This window comes from Myotis brandtii, unplaced genomic scaffold (assembly GCF_000412655.1).
Source record: "Myotis brandtii unplaced genomic scaffold, ASM41265v1 scaffold154, whole genome shotgun sequence".
In the NCBI taxonomy this organism is placed as follows: Eukaryota; Metazoa; Chordata; class Mammalia; order Chiroptera; family Vespertilionidae; genus Myotis; species Myotis brandtii.
The window spans coordinates 2818631-2836146 of NW_005355584.1; the positions used below are offsets into that span (position 1 = coordinate 2818631).

At 39.1% G+C, this 17516-nt stretch overlaps 1 pseudogene; it reads left to right on the forward strand.

The window, feature by feature from the left end:
* The first annotated feature begins 986 nt into the window (after nucleotides 1–986).
* On the forward strand, nucleotides 987–1616 carry LOC102262031 (annotated as a pseudogene).
* Nucleotides 1617–17516: the final 15900 nt, after the last annotated feature.

Here is a 17516-nt window from a genome sequence, read left to right on the forward strand (position 1 = left end):
ACTGAGTGTCTGCTATAAGCCAAACACTACACTGGATATTGGTAATACAATGATGACCCCATCTTGTTCCTACCTTTTAGGGACTCAGTTAAGTGGACTAGGCAGTTATGTGTACAAACAATTAACACAATGTGCTTAGTATTCAAATATGGGCTTCAACCAACAGACAAGAAAGACAAGTGTCTCATCTTTGAAGGCAGCAGAAGACACATTTGAACTGACTCTTGAAAGACAAGTAGAACTTGAGTACTAACTGAGGTGAAGTGCATTTCAGGCAAAGGAACTGGCTTGTCCCAAGTAACAGAGAGGGCAAACAGCATGGCAAAGTTTACCAACAGCTGCTCATAGGAGAGAGGCTAAAAACAATAGCTACACATGTTTGCAATACTTTCATTTGGGCTTTATCTGGTAGGCAATAAGCAGCCATTACTGGCTATTAAGCAGAGTATGGTTATATGTCTATGTGAGGATTTTCTGCACACACACACACACACACACACACACACACACACACAGAGTAATTCTTGCAAATGTGCACCAAATAGAGGCACAAAAATGTTCATAGTAATATTTCAAAGTACAAAGACAAACAAAATACAACTACTCATAGCAAGATAAGTTTTACTAATATAATATCCTAAAATATTTAAAACAGTTTGATATCATCTATACTAATAATAGCCTAGGGCTGTCACCACCAGATGGCCGACCAGTCACCATGAGGGGACCCCAACTGGATGGGTGCGGGGCCGGCCTTCAAACCACCCGGTGGCCTCTATCCCAGGCCTGGGAGGCGCCGGGGGCCGGGTGTGTACGGTGCAGTCTTTTAAAAATAAAGAAAGGACGAGTGGCAACGTTGGCATCCCCAGAGTCGGTGGTGGGTGACAGTGACAGCCCAGGTGCAGATGGCAGCAGCTGGGGGCGGTGGGTGTGTGGCGTGGATGCCCGCAGCACCGGCTGGGCATCACACCGGCCTCAACCCTGAAATGGTGCTGCTGGCCGAGAAACTGCTGAAGCCGCTGCCTGCGGACAAGCAGATCAAGACCGGGCCCTTCCTGAAGGCGGTGTCCCACCTGCTGCCCTACTTCGATTGCCTTGGGTCCCCAGTGTTTATGCCCATCAAGGCAGACATAAGTGGTCACATCACAAAAATCAAAGCTGTGTACAACACCGACCCGGCCAAGTTTCAGACCCTGCAGAACATCCTGGAGGCGAAGAAGGAAATGTATGGAGCAGAGTGGCTCAAAGTGGGGGCCATGCTGGTGCTGATGTGGCTGAAAAGGGGCCTCCGCTTCCTCCAGGTCTACCTGCAGAGCATCTGAGAGGGGGAGCGGGATGAGAGCCACCCCAACCTCATCCGCATCAACGCCACCAAGGCCTACAAGATGGTGCTCAAGAAGTACCACAGCTGGATTTTGCAGAAGATCTTCCAGGTGGCGCTGTATGCCGCGTCCTACACGTCCGACTCCCTGAAAGTGCTCTCCAAGGGCCAGAACGTGATGGAGGAAGAGTGCCTGGAGAAGGTCTGCCTGATCCTGGTCAACTACATGGCCAGCATTGACGTCATCTTCGAGATGTACACCAAGATGAACACTGAGCTCAACTACAAGGTGTAGGCATGCCCAGCAGCTGGCACTCCCAGAAACAGACAAGCCAGAATCACTGTGAAGCAAGCTGGAGGCCGCCTTGGCCTGCATCCTCCAGAGTGGCCCAGAGTCTGGCTGGGGTTGCAGGGGACATCTCTGGTTTCTGAAAAGTCATTTTTGGGGTCTATCCTAACAGAGCAGTAAATAACCACCCTACTTCTGAATCACCTTTGAATTTCACGGTGGCACAGACAGACTGCCTTCATTTCAGTGTGATAAAAATCAGTTAATGTTGCTAATAAGTCAAGTCTTAGGATTTTCTGTCCCCGTCCCCCGATGTGGTGCGTGACCCTGGGGGAGCCCTGTCATACACCTCATTTTAAAAATGAGGATCTGGTGCAGTGATGTTTTGGTGTTTCGGGTCATCTAAGGATCAAGAGAAGTCTGATTTGAAATTATATAGGATTTTTTTTTAAAGCAAACTGCTATGTGCTCCTGTGGTTGCACAGCCCAGCCTCACAGCGCTGTCAGTATAGACCCCACTTTTTCCTACTGTCTTTTTCCAGACCGTTTTTTATAGTTGAAAACAACCAGCAAGCCTTTGATGACCTTGCCCAAGGGGACTTTATTTTAAAGTTATCAGGTATGAGTAACTGACCACAGATGACTGAATTTGCATTTTTCTGCATAAGTATTTCCTTCAGGAACAGCCTACCCTACCTAAGAAACTACCTATCATGTATGTTCTCTCAGAGGGGAGACCACAAGCCCTCCCCATGCCGACACCCAAGGAATCACCTTGCTGCTTTAACTGTCCCTCCTGGCACTAACAAGAGCTGTATTTTGAAAGTGTTGGGGTGAATAGAGGGACCCCCAAAGAATTCATGTGTGTTAAAAACCCTATGAGGAACAATTGGTGATTTTTATGCAAACACTAAATAATTCTTAATAAATAAATCTCTATTTTGGAATAAAAAAAGCCTATATAATAAAGAGGTAATTTGCAAATTGACCATCAAGCCCTCATAAAAGATGGCTGCCCACATGTGGTCACAAGATGACCACCCCCATGTCGTCACAAGATGGCCGGCAGGAGAGGGCAATTGTGGGCGATCAGGCCAGCAGGGTAGGGCAGTTAGGGACAACCAGGCTAGCAGGGGAGGGCAGTTGGGGCAGACCGGGCCTGCAGGGGAGCGCAATTAGGGGTGACCGGGCCAGCAGGGGAGGGCAGTTGGGGGCAATCAGGACAGCAGGGGAGCAGTTAGACATTAATCAGGCTGGCAGGGGAGTGTTTGGGGTGATCAGGTTGGGAGGCATAAGTGGTTAGGAGCAATCAGGCAGGCAGGCAGGCAGGCGAGCGGTTGGGAGTCAGCAGTCCCGGATTGTGAGAGGGATGTCCGACTGCCGGTTTAGGCCCTGTGGAATCAGCCTAAACTGGCAGTTGAACATCCCCCGAGGGGTCCCAGATTGGAGAGGGTGCAGGCTGGGCTGAGGGCCATTCCCCCCCCCCCCCCCGCACAAAATATGCAAATTAGCTGGGACACCACAACGTCATGACTGCTCAGGAGGAGGCTGCATGCACAGGTGGGTGGGAGGGGACTGCTGCATGATGAGGCAAGCCAGGGATGGCGCAGGCCCGCAGAGAGCAGGGTGGAGCAGGGCCTGCCAGCTGTGGCAGCAGTGAGCATGCAGTCCCGCAGAGAGCAGAGAACAGGGCCTGCCCGCCAGGGTGCGCTGGCAGTCCCACCTCTGTGCGTGACCTGCAGAGGAAAAACCTTTTCTGACCACTCATTGGCTAAGCTCCTGGTACACCACTCGCAGTATTCTTGGTAAATTGTGTAATAAGAATCCAAGAAGGTGATCTAGGGTTTTTCCACCTCACTCCTGGAGGAAAAAACGAAGGTCTGCTGCTGGAGGGGCTAAGATATGTCATATCCTGCCCTAGCCCAACTGGCTCAGTGGATAGAGCCTCGGCCTGCCGACTGCAGGGTCCAGGTTCGATTCTGGTCAAGGGCATGTACCTAGGTTGCAGGCTCCTCCCGGACCAGGCCCAGGTCAGGGCTCATGCGGGAGGCAACCAATAGAAGTGTCCCTCTCACATTGATGTTTCTCTCTGTCTTTCCCCCTCTCTTCCCTGCACTCTGAAAATCAATGGAAAAATATCCTCAGGTGAGGATAAAAAAAAGAAAGAAAAAAAGAAATGTCATATCCTATGAAAGAGACATCTTGAAAATGCCTAAAGAAAGTTGTCATTTTTTCGTGGTGAAGGGACTGGAGTCTGTGTTGATGAAAACACCTTGATGGATGCGGTGTCCAGCAGTGGCGGCAGCAGCGGGGTAATGGGGGCGTTGCCTTCTGCTTATCAGCCTGGTCGCCTCCTGCAGAGGGAGGCCAGACTGCGGCTTAGGCTTGCTTCCCGTGGGGAGCGGGCCTAAGCTGTCAGTAGGACATCCCCTGAGGGCTCCCGGATTGGAGAGGCTGCAGGTCAGGCTGAGGGACCCCTCCAGTGCACAAATTTCATGCACCGGGCCTCTAGTCCATAATAATTGATAAACCAGCCAAAGCAGATTTATTTTGCGCCAGAAAAAGTCTTACTTCATTTTAAAATTCAAATAATAAACTCCAATAAATTTAATGAATCTATTTTTAAAGTTACAAATAGAGGATAATAAATCAACAAGCTATTACTCAATACTCTGTCATAATATAATGCATTGTAATGTGTAGCTCAAAGCACTAGAAGTTATTTAAGTGCGATGTTCCTTTAATGAATATATATTATGTACATATAAAGACATCCGAGGTTTAGTAATAATTTTACTAAATTAGTAGTAATTAAAAAAAAGAAATCAGCCCTAGCTGGTTTGATTCAGTGGATAAAACATTGGCCTGTGGACTGAAGGGTCCCAGGTTCGATTCCGGTCAAGGGCACATGCCCTGGTTGCGGGCTGGATCCTCAGTTGGGGCATGCAGGAGGCAGCCAATCAATGATTCTCTCTCATCATTGTTGTTTCCATCTCTCTCTCCATCTTCCTTCATCTCCAAAATCAACTAAAAAAAAAAAAAAAAAAAAAAGGAGATCAGCGATTCGCCCGTATCTGGAGCTCAGAGTCTGAGACTCCCCCCTGACCGAAAACGACAACCGCGCTCTCAGCCACCAGCCCGCTTTGCGCGCGCACCTCCGCACCTGAGTTTTTTCCACACTGCGCCTCCTCTGAGCCTCGGTGTGCTGTTATTTTTCCTTCTAGTTGAAGAGTCTCTCCTCAGCCAGCCTTCCTGTGGTTCTGGGTGATGTCCGTTCCGTCTTTTAGTTGTATTTTTGAAGTGGTTGTTTGCGGCAGCAGTCTCCGGTGTTTACCTATGCCGCCATCTTGGTCTCTCTCAGTAAAATATATTTTAAAAAAATAATTCTTAATAAATAAATCTCTACTTTAGAATAAAAAAATCCTATATAATAAAGAGGTAATATGCAAATTGACCATCACATCCTCGCACAAGATGGCCACCCCCATGTGGTCACAAGATAGACGCCCCCATGTTGTCACAAGATGGCTGGCAGGGGAGGGCAGTTGTGGGCGATCAGGCCAGCAGGGGAGGGCAGTTGGGGGCAACCAGATAGGCAGGGGAAGGCAGTTGGGGGTGACTGGGCCTGCAGAGGAGGGAGGGCAGTTGGAGGGGACCAGGTCTGCAGGGGAGGGCAGTTAGGGGTGACTGGGCCAGCAGTGGAAGGCAGTTGGGGGCAATCAAACCATCAGGGGAGCAGTTAGGTGTCAATCAGGCTGGCAGGGGAGTGGTTAGGAGGTGATCAGGCAGGCAGGCAGGCAAGTGGTTGGGAGCCAGCAGCACTGAATTGTGAGAGGGATGTCCAACTGCCAGTTTAGGCCCGATCCCTGTGGGCAGTTGGACCTCTCCCGAGGGGTCCCAGATTGGAGAGGGTGCAGGCTGGGCTGAGGGACAAACCCCACTCCCCGCAGTGCACAAATTTTGTGCACCGGGCCTCTAGTATATCAATAAATATCAATGCAACTAAAACCCACACTACATTGTTCAGGCATAAATACATATGTGAAGAAACTATTAATTACTGCAAGGGAGTGATAAACATGTGAATTTACCCCTTGACTAAACAATCACAAACATAAAGAGGCAGAGGTATGAAACAATAAGGCCTTTGTTGTGGTATTACTTCCAAAAGCAAACCACTGGACTAAACTAAAATTTCCATCAGCAGGAAAAGCATGAATAAAATATGGAACATCAATACATCTGAATACCATATAACCTCAAAAAGAATATTTGTGAAGTGAACTTTAGACTAGATTTCTTAATTTAAGAAAACATTTATTATTATTTATTATTATTATTATTATTTAAACCACTTTATCGAGGTATGATTGGCATATAAAAGCTGTGTTGATTTTTATGTCTACAACTCCATGAATTTAGGGGATAAGTATATACCCATAAAACCAACACCACCACCATAAACACTGAGTGAGAAAAATGACAATAACAAAGTCCAGAACAGTGTTTCAAAAATAAATACTGGAAGGAAAAAGAAAAGACTAAAAATGGTTCCCTACAAGAAGAGAGAAGGAATATAGCAGAGGACAATCTAGAAGTGAGAATTCTCTTATGGACATAGTTTTATTTTTCAAAATATAAAAATTTGGTATTTGTATGATTAAAAATAAATGAAAAATAAATCAATAAAATTGAAAAAAATAAAATGAAAAAATAAAACACTGCACAGGACACTGATAAATCAATAACCCAGGAAAAATATATATTATTTCAAGTGAAAAATATAATTTCAACCAAATTTAGCAAACAGTGGTTTGATTGCAGATCCATAAAGGAAAATTACCTAACCATTAATAAAGCTTCGAAGAAATTGTAAACTAAATTCGTAAGCTTAATTGTTAGTCATAATACTGCGTGGGTTTTTTTTCTTTTTTTGCTTTGTTTTGTTTTGTCTTGAATGAACAGTTCAAAGTTGCTCTTGGAAGAGGAAGCCAGTGATAACTGTCATTTCAGGGGTCACAAGACTGACCTCACATCTCATGTTTTGTGTACATACTACATTGTTTTTCACAAAGTTCCCATCTCACTTAAAATTTTAAAATGTGTTTTAATATTTAACCTTTTTCTGCAAATTATAGAATAAAATTGACCTTCAAAAAAGTGAATTACTTTCATCTATGATTTTAAATACCGAAGCTCATTACAGTAACTGCATTGCCATAAGTAGGTTCAGTAAAGCATGAAACCCACAGAAATCCTTTGTAAAAATGTGCTGATTAATGATCTATTCTCTTGGTGAAACCACCTATTATGCCAAGGGACTGACTAGACCAGAGAAAGTAAAGATAAGCCTAGAAAGGAGAGTCTCATTTCTAACCTTAATGTTCCCCTGACAAACACGCCCGACCCAGAAGAGACAGCAACACTCGCTGTGCTGGTCTTTAGCAAATTCTACTATGTGTGAAGTCCTACATCTAATATAATATAAAAGAACTACATTAAAATATATTATAAATCCCATTACAATTTTAGAATACTAGGTTGAGGAGAGCTTACATAGCACCACATCATATTACAGGCAAAAATTGTGTTGCAGAAAGGATTGTTTTGATTGATTATTATACCTGGGATACCTGAAGGTATAGAGATTATTTCATTTGATTTTCATTTCATTCTTATGAATCTGGTTAATGTGGAAACTCAGGCAAGAGATTTTCCACCATCACTTACCAGAGCTGAAGCTGGAACTAAAAGTCCTTGCTTTCAGACCTTCCTATTCAGGTGTCATGTTGGACGTTCACAGTTATAAACATTTATATGGCAAATAGTGCTATTCACATCACTCAGATTTTAGTTTATTTTTGGCATTATCTTGAATTGTCTGTCTGCTTTATCTCACTTTTTAGGTTAGAACCAACTCTTCCTCTGTAGCATTCAACGTATTGAATGCTGATATATCTAGTATAATCTAAATATCATATTTATTCAAAAATAACCCCAATGTCTATTTTAAAATTTTAAATATGGGCTCTTAAAGCTATGCAAATAGTGTAACTTCCAAAAAACCTCAATAAATTCCTTCTATTTAAAATGTATAAGTAAAATATATTATAAATGTCTTTTTGAAAATAGCCTCTCCAACTTACTATACAGCATGCTGAATATATTTTTATTGAAAACAAGAACTATTGTACTTACGAATGATGACATGTTCATAAAACATACACACAGTGCCTCAAGGAGGGCAAAAATTCCTCACATCCACATTTGGTGTTCAAATGATGCAAACAAGTTCCTGAGGTAATGAGAGACTGGAGAATTTGGCTTAGAAATGCTTTAGAAACACATGTCTATATTTAACATGTATTTATACAGTTGGTAAGTAATTGAAGAGAAAGCTAATAGATGGTCAGAAGAACACAATGATCAGAATGCAAAAATTGTTTTTGTTGAAAGTGTTGCTCTTTTAATATTCTGGTGGCTTGCTCAGCTCTATCAGCTAGCCTATGACAGGGGAAAACCCACAACTCCCCACTGTGGTTGCCTTCTTTCATATCCTTTGTAGAATCCATTGGTTATGCAGTAAAATGGATTCACAAGGTATAGCAAATTTTCTATCCTGGGACCACTACAAATCCTATTAAATGAAAAAGACTGCATAGCTCTCAAGACCTTTCACTAAACTCCAGGCTACCATTTCATCAGCATCATTTCTGCTGATTTCCCCAATGCATTCTTCGGAACAACTCAAGAAAATCTTGTCACGTACTTCAAATCTTGTTTTCCTTCAATGCTGTCAGCTTTAACTTCTCATTTGACTTACTTGAGCTGATCAGTTCAATTTCATGCAACTCAGCAAAGGTTACTGAGCAGCTGCTACGTACCAGGCATGCTGCAAGGTTTCAACGATATACCTAAGACAAAGGCGCGCATCTGTAGATCTGAAGATTCAGACATAATAAAACAAAAAACTTGCCTGGCTGGCATGGCTCAGTGGTTGAGTGTCAACCTATGAACCAGGAGGCCACGGTTCAATTCCTGGTTGCGGGCTCGATCCCCAGTCTGGGGCGAGCAGGAGTCAGCCAATCAATGATTCTCTCTCATCATTTATGTTTCTATCTCTCTCTCTCACTTCCTCTCTGAAATCAATATAAATATCTTAAAATAAAATTTAGAAAAACAAAAACCTGCTCCATTTTCTTTGTACATAATCCACTCTCTCCTTTTTCCTGCCACAACCTTCCTCACTTCTACTGCTAAGTGTACAAGTTCTTATCTCCATCACCTCCTGCCAGATCCTCTACTAGCCCCTAAGTGTGTCACAGTATTAGTCTCCTGGGATGTAGGTAGCTTAGCATTCTCTTCCTAAGATTTGATTACAAGAAATGCTTGGGGCTATGTTGATCCACAAAAGAAGTGCAAAGGAAGATGGGGAAACCAAAAGTGAATGAACCATTTCTCCCTGATTTCACTGGCAAGTGGAGACAAAGGCCATGTCTTTGTCCTTCCAACTCTCTTCATCTCTTCTGGGTTTACTTAGAGCAGGATACACATATTCCTCCATCTCCACTGTGCTGTGCTTATCCCAAGATACAGTGCCAGGAAAATGCCCAAGTTCAATATAATGAAATGCACCTCATAAAATCCAGCCTGCCCAGCTGCCGAGTCACTGAAGGAAGCTCTTCCCGTGGCAGCATCTGGTATCTTGGCCAACTCCACTGGCAGATGGTTGTATGTTTCCCACATGGACCACGTTTACTTTGGACACACTTTGTGCTCCACAGAAACACGTGTCTTCTACTCAGATCATTATTGTAATTTGTTAGGGTAAAAGTTTTCTCATGATAAGTCTATAAATATGAAGTTGAAATCAATGAATGGTTGACACCATTTTGGCCTTTTATCACCCTAAATGCTTGAAGGCCCTTTTATCACTTCCCATGTATAGTCTCTATAATATTATAGTCACAGGTTTTGAATTATTGCTTTATATCTCATTTTTACTTAAGGCAACATCAAGTCTTTCTAATAAGCACTGATATTTGGATTTATTTAAGCTGCTAATATAAGAATATTTTATCATATTTTTGCACAAACTCCAAAAGTACATAGTTTTGGGGGTTTTTCCTTCCCCAAAATCCACAGTCAGAAATCAAAGACAGGATTCATGTAAGGCTCTGAAAATGAGAAAGGTAAAGCCTTTAGCCTATGGAGAAGCATAATTCTATCATTTGTGTATATGTACAGAGAAGAAAGAACATCTGGGTTTAGTATGTTATAAACTGCCAAGGAATTAAAATAATTCTCTCTATTCAAAGTAAATGGATATGAAAGGTACATCTAAAATTAACAAAAAATAAATACTAGGTTGGATTCTATGTCTTGGATATTCAACATAAACTAGGAAGATTCTCCTTTGATGATAAGCTTCCCACTTGAGATACTAATTGAGAATGGGGAGAAAAAAGCATAAAGAAAGCAAAAGTCACCCAGGATCATATCAACAAACCTGGATAAATTCTTCCCAAAAAAGCTACTCCTAAAACACTAGAAAACAACCAGAGAGTTGGTTACTATGAGCAACTCAACTAGAGACATCAGGGAGACAGTCAAGTTGGAGTAGCACTGTGAAATCTTTAATTTTACCATCACTGCTTTCTATTTGTAAACAAGTAATCTAGGATTTGACCTGTCTTGAATTATTAAAATGCAAGTTAATTATATGCTAACTTTAGAACAGAAGTACAGTCCTCTGAGTCAACATTGGCTATAATCATATGCAACTAAGGAAACAAGAGCATCATATGATGACAAGGCGACAGAAACTAATGTACCCATTAGAGACCTTACTGCACAGAAACGAATCACCGTTGACCAGGCTAGGAAGCAAGTGAATCAGAACCTACAAAATGATTAAAAAACAACAACAACAAAAGTATTTTAATTCCTTCTGCAAGATTTGCCAGATTGTGGCACAAAATCAGGCAATAGTGGCACACACAAACACACACACAAAATACACCAGATAGATATCATTTATGAAACCAGATGCAAAAACCCTAAATATAATACTAACACATCATATTCAGCAACATATTAAGAGAAAAATACATCAGGATTGAATAGGTTAAGCAAAAATGCAAAGATGTTTTAAAGGTATAAAATTTTATTACTATAATTAATGATATTAGCCACTTTTAGGCAAAAAGCATATGCTATTCTCCCTAAATGGCAAGAGAGCATTTGGTAAATTCAACATGCACAACTAAAAAATATATATTTATTTAATTTGATAAAGGTTATATTGCAAAACCCAATTATAAGCAATATAACTACTGAGGGAAATTAGAAGAATTTCATTAAAGTTAAGGAAAAAATTAAAAACACACATTATTCCCATCATTATCTTGCATTTCCCTAGAACTTCAGCAAATGCAATAAAAATATGTATGATAATAAAATTTAAATTGTTGGAAAAAATACTCCAAAGTGGCATTATTATTAAAAAAATTTAACTGTCCACCTGATAATCTAATAGAATCAACTCAGGTAGTCATAACAAATAAAAGCACTCATTAATATGATTAGATACAAAATCAACAAGCAAAAATAAATAATTATTCCACAAAATACTAATGTTTAATTGAAAAAAATGATAAAAAGGGAAACCTTAATTTATAATAGTAAATGAATTAAATTGTACAGATGAATGAATAAAACCAGAAATGTCCAAGACTTTAATGAGGAAAATTATAAAACTTCATTAGAAAACATAAAAGTACTGAATACAAGAAAAAGATATATTATGTTTGGGATGAAAAGACTCAATCTAATGAATATTTCAGCCTTCTCTGATTTTATTCATTCAATGTAAACCTCCAAGGAATTTTTAAAACAGAATTTGACAAGATGATCCTAAATTTCACTTGAAAAATTTGGGAACTACCAATTGTATTTTATAAGAATGCTGAGGAATGATTAGCTCTACCATTTGCTAAAGTATACCCAAAAGTTATTTTTTAAAAAGTTAAAATGTGAAATTGGTATAAGAATAGACAAATATATCAATGTCACAGAACTGAAAGTACAGAAACAGACCCAAGATATATGGAATTTTATTGTAAATAAAATTCAAATAACTGGACATCAATAATGGGATTGGAAAGTTGGAGATTTTATACATGTATTAGAGACCCTAGGCCTGGCCAGCAATCAGAGCCAATCAGGTTCCCTGCCTCCCTGCCTCCCTACCTCCTCCTTCCCTCGCTCCCTCAGCACCTGCAGCTGCTGCTGGTTGCCATGTTCTGTGCTGCCCCCTGGTGGTCAGTGCACATCATAGCGAGCAATCGAACTCCCGGTCTCCAGGTCGAACTCCTGAGGGGACGATTTGCATGTTAGCCTTTTATTATATAGTATATATATTAGATTGTTAAGTCACACCATATGCAAAAGTGAATTCTAGGCTTATTAGTGAGCTAAATATGTTTATGCTCTAAAATAACTATAGGAAAACGTAAAATAATACTAGTCTAATCTCTTAATTAATGGAATATTAATGGCAAAAGCCATAAACAAAATATTGACAAATTTGAATAGATATGAAGCTTCCATGCTATAAAAGACATTGCAAAGAAAGTTAAAAGAGAAAAAAATGGGGAGAAATATTTGCAACACATATCCCACAAAAGCTGATATCGATAGATGAATAATCTTTAAGAGCATACTGAAGGCACAAGGAGAAACCAGACCTTGTCCATTAGATTGGAAAAAGCTGATTGTAACTGGTGTTGGCAAAAGTGAGGGGAAATGGGGATATTCATCATTACTAAGAATTCTCAATGAATAATTTGATAAAATCTGTCAATAAAAAATATGCCTCACTTTTGATTCACTACATCCACTTTTGATAATCTTTTCTATAAAAACATTGTATAATATAAAAAATTTTCAAAGCCACAGCTATAAATAGCAGAATATTTAAATTATATGCTGTAAGCAATACTATAGAATCTGGAAAGAAAAAAGTAAAACTCATTGTTTATAGAAAAATGTCTGGAAGATATAATGTTAACTACCTAGAGAAAATATGGTTAATACTAGAACATGTTAAAACTGTAAGCCATTCATTTCATCACTGTTTATTGGATGCTATCTGCCCTACAGTGATCTCTCTCATACCAATAAAATGCAGGGAAAAAAGTTATTAGAGAGGAGATGAATCTGTACAAATTTTAAATTTGCCTGTTATGAGTGTTGTTTTAGGAGATGAGGCAAGAGAAGAAAGAAAACACAAAAATGAGTGAGATTCAGTTTTTGTGTTTTCCTATGAAATAAAAATTTGAATTTTAAAAAGAACCCTATATAATAAAAGCCTAATATGCTAAGTGTTCATTTGACAGGTCTGCCGTTCAGTCAATCAAAGTGTAATATGATAATGATATGCTAAGGCTGCTCAACCACTCACTATGACATGCACTGACCACCAGGGGGCAGATAGTCAACCGGTCGACCAGTCACTATGACATTCACTGACCACCAGGGGGCAGATGGTCTGACTGGTAGGTTAGCTTGCTGCTGGGGTCCAGCAGATCGGGACTGAGCGAGACAGGCCAGACATGCCCTGGAGCCCTCCTGTGGTCCCTCCCCAGCTGGCCAACTTCCCGCGTCCCTCCCCGTCCCCGATTGTGCACCAGTGGGGACCCTCAGCCTGGCCTGCACTCTTTTTCAATCCGGGACCCCTTGGGGGATGTAAGAGAGCCGGTTTCAGCCCGATCCCACAGGCCAAGGCGAGGGATACCACTGGTGCACAAATCCGTGCACCGGGCTCTAGTAAAAACATAAAGCTGTACGTAATATACTTGAGAAAGAAATCAATCAAGCTGGGCTTCAGGAAGAAGACAGCATTTCAGCCAGACCCCGAGTGAGGATTAGAAATCAGAAAGGTTGGGACAGAGTGCAAATTTCACACCAGTATGAAGTGAGATGAGATGTGTTGAGTGTATAATTATTATAGGATACTGCCGGGTCCTGTCAGAGTACAGAAGACAAAGCTAGAAAAGGGAGGTTGCTTGTCCTCTGATATAGAGGGTTCTCAACATCTCAGATATTCACAGCTGAACAGTGCAGTCTTCCATGAAGGTGGTGGTGTTTTTGTTAATTTTGAGGGGATTTAGCGATGAGCAGTACAGGAGTAGGAGGGAGAAGTGGAATTATCTAATACAGCCAGCCCAGCATAACTCTCCTCTGCCCTATACTCCTCCCATATACACACTTTATTTTCTTTTTAAAAATATTTTAATTGATTATTTTAGAGAGAGAAGAAGGGAGAGAGACACAGAGATAGAAACATCAATGAGAGAGAAACATCCATAGACTATCTCCTGCATGCCCTCTACTAGGGATCGAGCTGCAATCAGGCAAGTACCCTGACCAGGAATCAAACCCTGACCTCTTGGTCATGGGTTGGTGCTCAACCACTGAGCCACACCTGCCAGGCACAAACTATTTTCTCTAACATTTTTCACTGATTTTATTTATAAACACGTATATTTTTAAATATCTTAAATCATGTGTGTGTTTTTTTAATTTCCTAAGAGGGATCTTGTATTATCCCAACACAGTACATAGAATAGAATAATTGTAGACTATATCTGTAGAAAAACTTAAAGACCTTTCAGTATAAGTAACCCATTTATTTTACAGATGAGGAAACTGATGGATAGTTCTTGAGAAAATGATTAATAATGAAAATTACCACACAATCTGACTTAGGCACAGTAACAGGTCTTTAGTATTAAGTGAGAAAAGGAGAGCTTTTTGTTGTAAAAAAAAGTTATGCTGGGCTGGCTGTAGACACCAGTGTGTGGGTTACTTGGAGTTGCTATGATACAGCATAACATTTTGACAGGAGCCTTGTTGAACTGCATTGAAACTGAATATCTTGTCCCAATTGGGCTTATTTAGTACGAAATACATTACGTTTTTTGAAACTAGATATTTGAAATTCTGGCTTTAAGTTCAACAAAGCAGACAGTTAGTTGATTCTGTAGGAGGAAGAAAAAAAGGTACATGGATTATTAATGGGTGAAAGAGATTAACTGGCGGTGGGTTCAGTTTCCATTTGGGAGCTCAAGAAAAAGAGAGTTAAAAGTATTTCTTTCACTGAAAATCAAAGGGTTTCATTCCAGGGAAATGGCTTTGCATTAGAGTGGTAAAGAAATACAGGATGAGAGCTAATGTGTGGTCCTAGGTTTGAAGGAGAATTAAAAAAAATTCTCAGCTGGAACCTCCAGGGAAGTTTTCCTTCTCTCAATAGTCTTTGATATCTAGAATTTTAAGAATAAGATAACTTGCACTTTTTCCTTGTTGAAACTATTCCATTGGACATAACTTACCCTACTCATCCCATTCCAAAGCAGAAGAATTACATTTCCTATAGACACAGGAAATGAGGTCTGTATCCTACCCCTTCTCTAAGTACCATTGAAATCACATTGCAATATATGAAACAAGAAGCTGATATCTCTGGCTGTCTTTGCCACGGACCAATACATATTATGATAATTCTGATGCGTTGGGGCACTAATTCCCTCCCAAATATAGAAGAGTCTTGGAATTTTAGTATTTAAAATAATATAACATTAATTGCTACTAAACTGATGACAAAGGTAGATTATTTAAAAATTTCAATTCATTTTATCACAAATACTGATTTGTTATAAATTATCCCACCTTATTTCAAATAGAATTTGAGGTAGTTTGTTTACAATAAATACAATAAACATGTACGATAACCCTCACACAGATATGAACTTTAACAAGTAATACGGTAACATATAATTAAACTACTTATATACAATCTAAGTCCTTATAAGTTGTTTAAAAAAAAAGCTTTATTTTTAAGGAAATTCACCGTTTTTCATAAAATTTACAAATGAGAAAGAATACATGATAAACAACAATTAGGCCATTCTCCAATGTCAATTTTGAATAAATCAATGTTTCCCCAAACTCAATTCTTCCAGACTGACTCATTATATCTTTTATTCATGGATGGGGAACCTTTTTTCTGCCAAGGGCCATTGGATATTTCTAACATCATTCAAGGGCCATACAAAAGTATCAATTTAAAAATTAGCCTGCTGTATTTGGTCAAACATTTAATTAGCTCACCCCTAATGCCTTGGCAGGGCCAGACCAAATGATTTCATGGTCCAGACGTTCCCCACCCTTACTTTATATGGATGACAGGAGAAATGTTTGGAAGAAGAAAAATCTAGTCAACTATTTACAGGCAATATACTTACTAGGCAAAACTAGAATTACTCAATCAGAAAGATCTCTGTTAACACACTCAAGATGTGGTCCCCTGGGACACCAGCTGACACTGTCATATACCCATCCACAGCAGTGTTTTGCTTGCATTATAGTAGGATAGAGGCCTATGATAACACAGCTAGGAATTTCAAAACATTCCCAAATATAAAGGAAAAACAACCCTAAACCTATCAAGCCAACATTTTAAAAAGAAAAACATCTCCCTCAGAAGGCATTATCCATGTTCATGATATTTGACTTAAAGCTTTTCAAAAATACATGCAAAAGTCTAGTAGTGAATTTCTGTTTGTTTCCGTATGCAGCTAGAGTTAAACATAAATTGATAAGAGAGAAGTCAGCTGCAATCCTACCTTTTGTCAGCTGCTACCTGTTACATTGGGCATATTATTTAACTGCTCTGTGACTCTTATCTGTCATTTGTAAACTGGGGGTAATACTATTATTTACCTCGTATAATTTTTGTTATAATTAAAGGTCAAGTGATAATAAATCTAAGTTTCTATAAACATTACTATCATCATTAATTTTATTTAAAATGGAAGAATGTTCAGTCACACTTCTAAAACATTATATCTAGGTATTATTTTAATTCAACATTTTATTTTACTATTTTAAGTGAGACTATAGGTTTTTATAGATAATGGAAGAACTATGCTTTGGGGCAGAAACCTTATGTAAGAGATAATGCTTCTTGAAAAAAAACATTTAGTAATCTTATGTACAGAGAAATATGATTCTAAAAATGTACCTTATATTTGATAATACCATCTATTTTATTACCTAAGCACTGATAAAAAAGATGCCCTTGGATGACTTCATTATATGATGACAACTATAGTCTAGCTAATTCCATTTGGAAAATCCAAATAAACTATTTTAAAATTTATAGCACCTACATACAGCTAAAAACCATGATAATATTATAAAGACTAACAATATGAAAATGTGTAATAATCTATGTTAGTGACAAGTATAGCAATAAAAAAGCATGCACTTAGAAGAACAAGAAAGCAATATGTAATATCTAATTACAATGATAAAATTATGAGTAAATCATTTTAACATTTTAATTAATGCTACTAAAATATTGTATTTATCAATGAAAACACTGTTAAATAAAAAGATAGAACTATTCATTATAATATCTGGAAGAAATTAAACAAGATAAAATATCATAGTAATAGAAAGTGAGTTTTCTGTATTCTCTGAAATAAAAGAAAATCAGTTTAATTGCCATAATTCAGTGTCATATAATCCTCTTCTGTTTTAATATGTTCATTTTTTTCAGATTAATTATTGGCAGAATCATCTTTTTGTCAGTCTATGAGCCATTAAAGTTAAGGTGTTTAAAAGCAATGATACTTAATCTCTTGATTTCTATTGATTTAGTCCTTTTCAAGCAAACTGAATTTTTCCTTAGATAGTAAAAAAAAAAAAAAAAAAAAAAGACTACTACTCAACAAACACTTATGCCCTCTCTATAAATCCCAGTAAAAGCAATAAGATAGAGCACAGAAGGAGATCAAAGGAGATTTGTATTATAGTTGTTGGTTTTGTTTTTTTTCATCT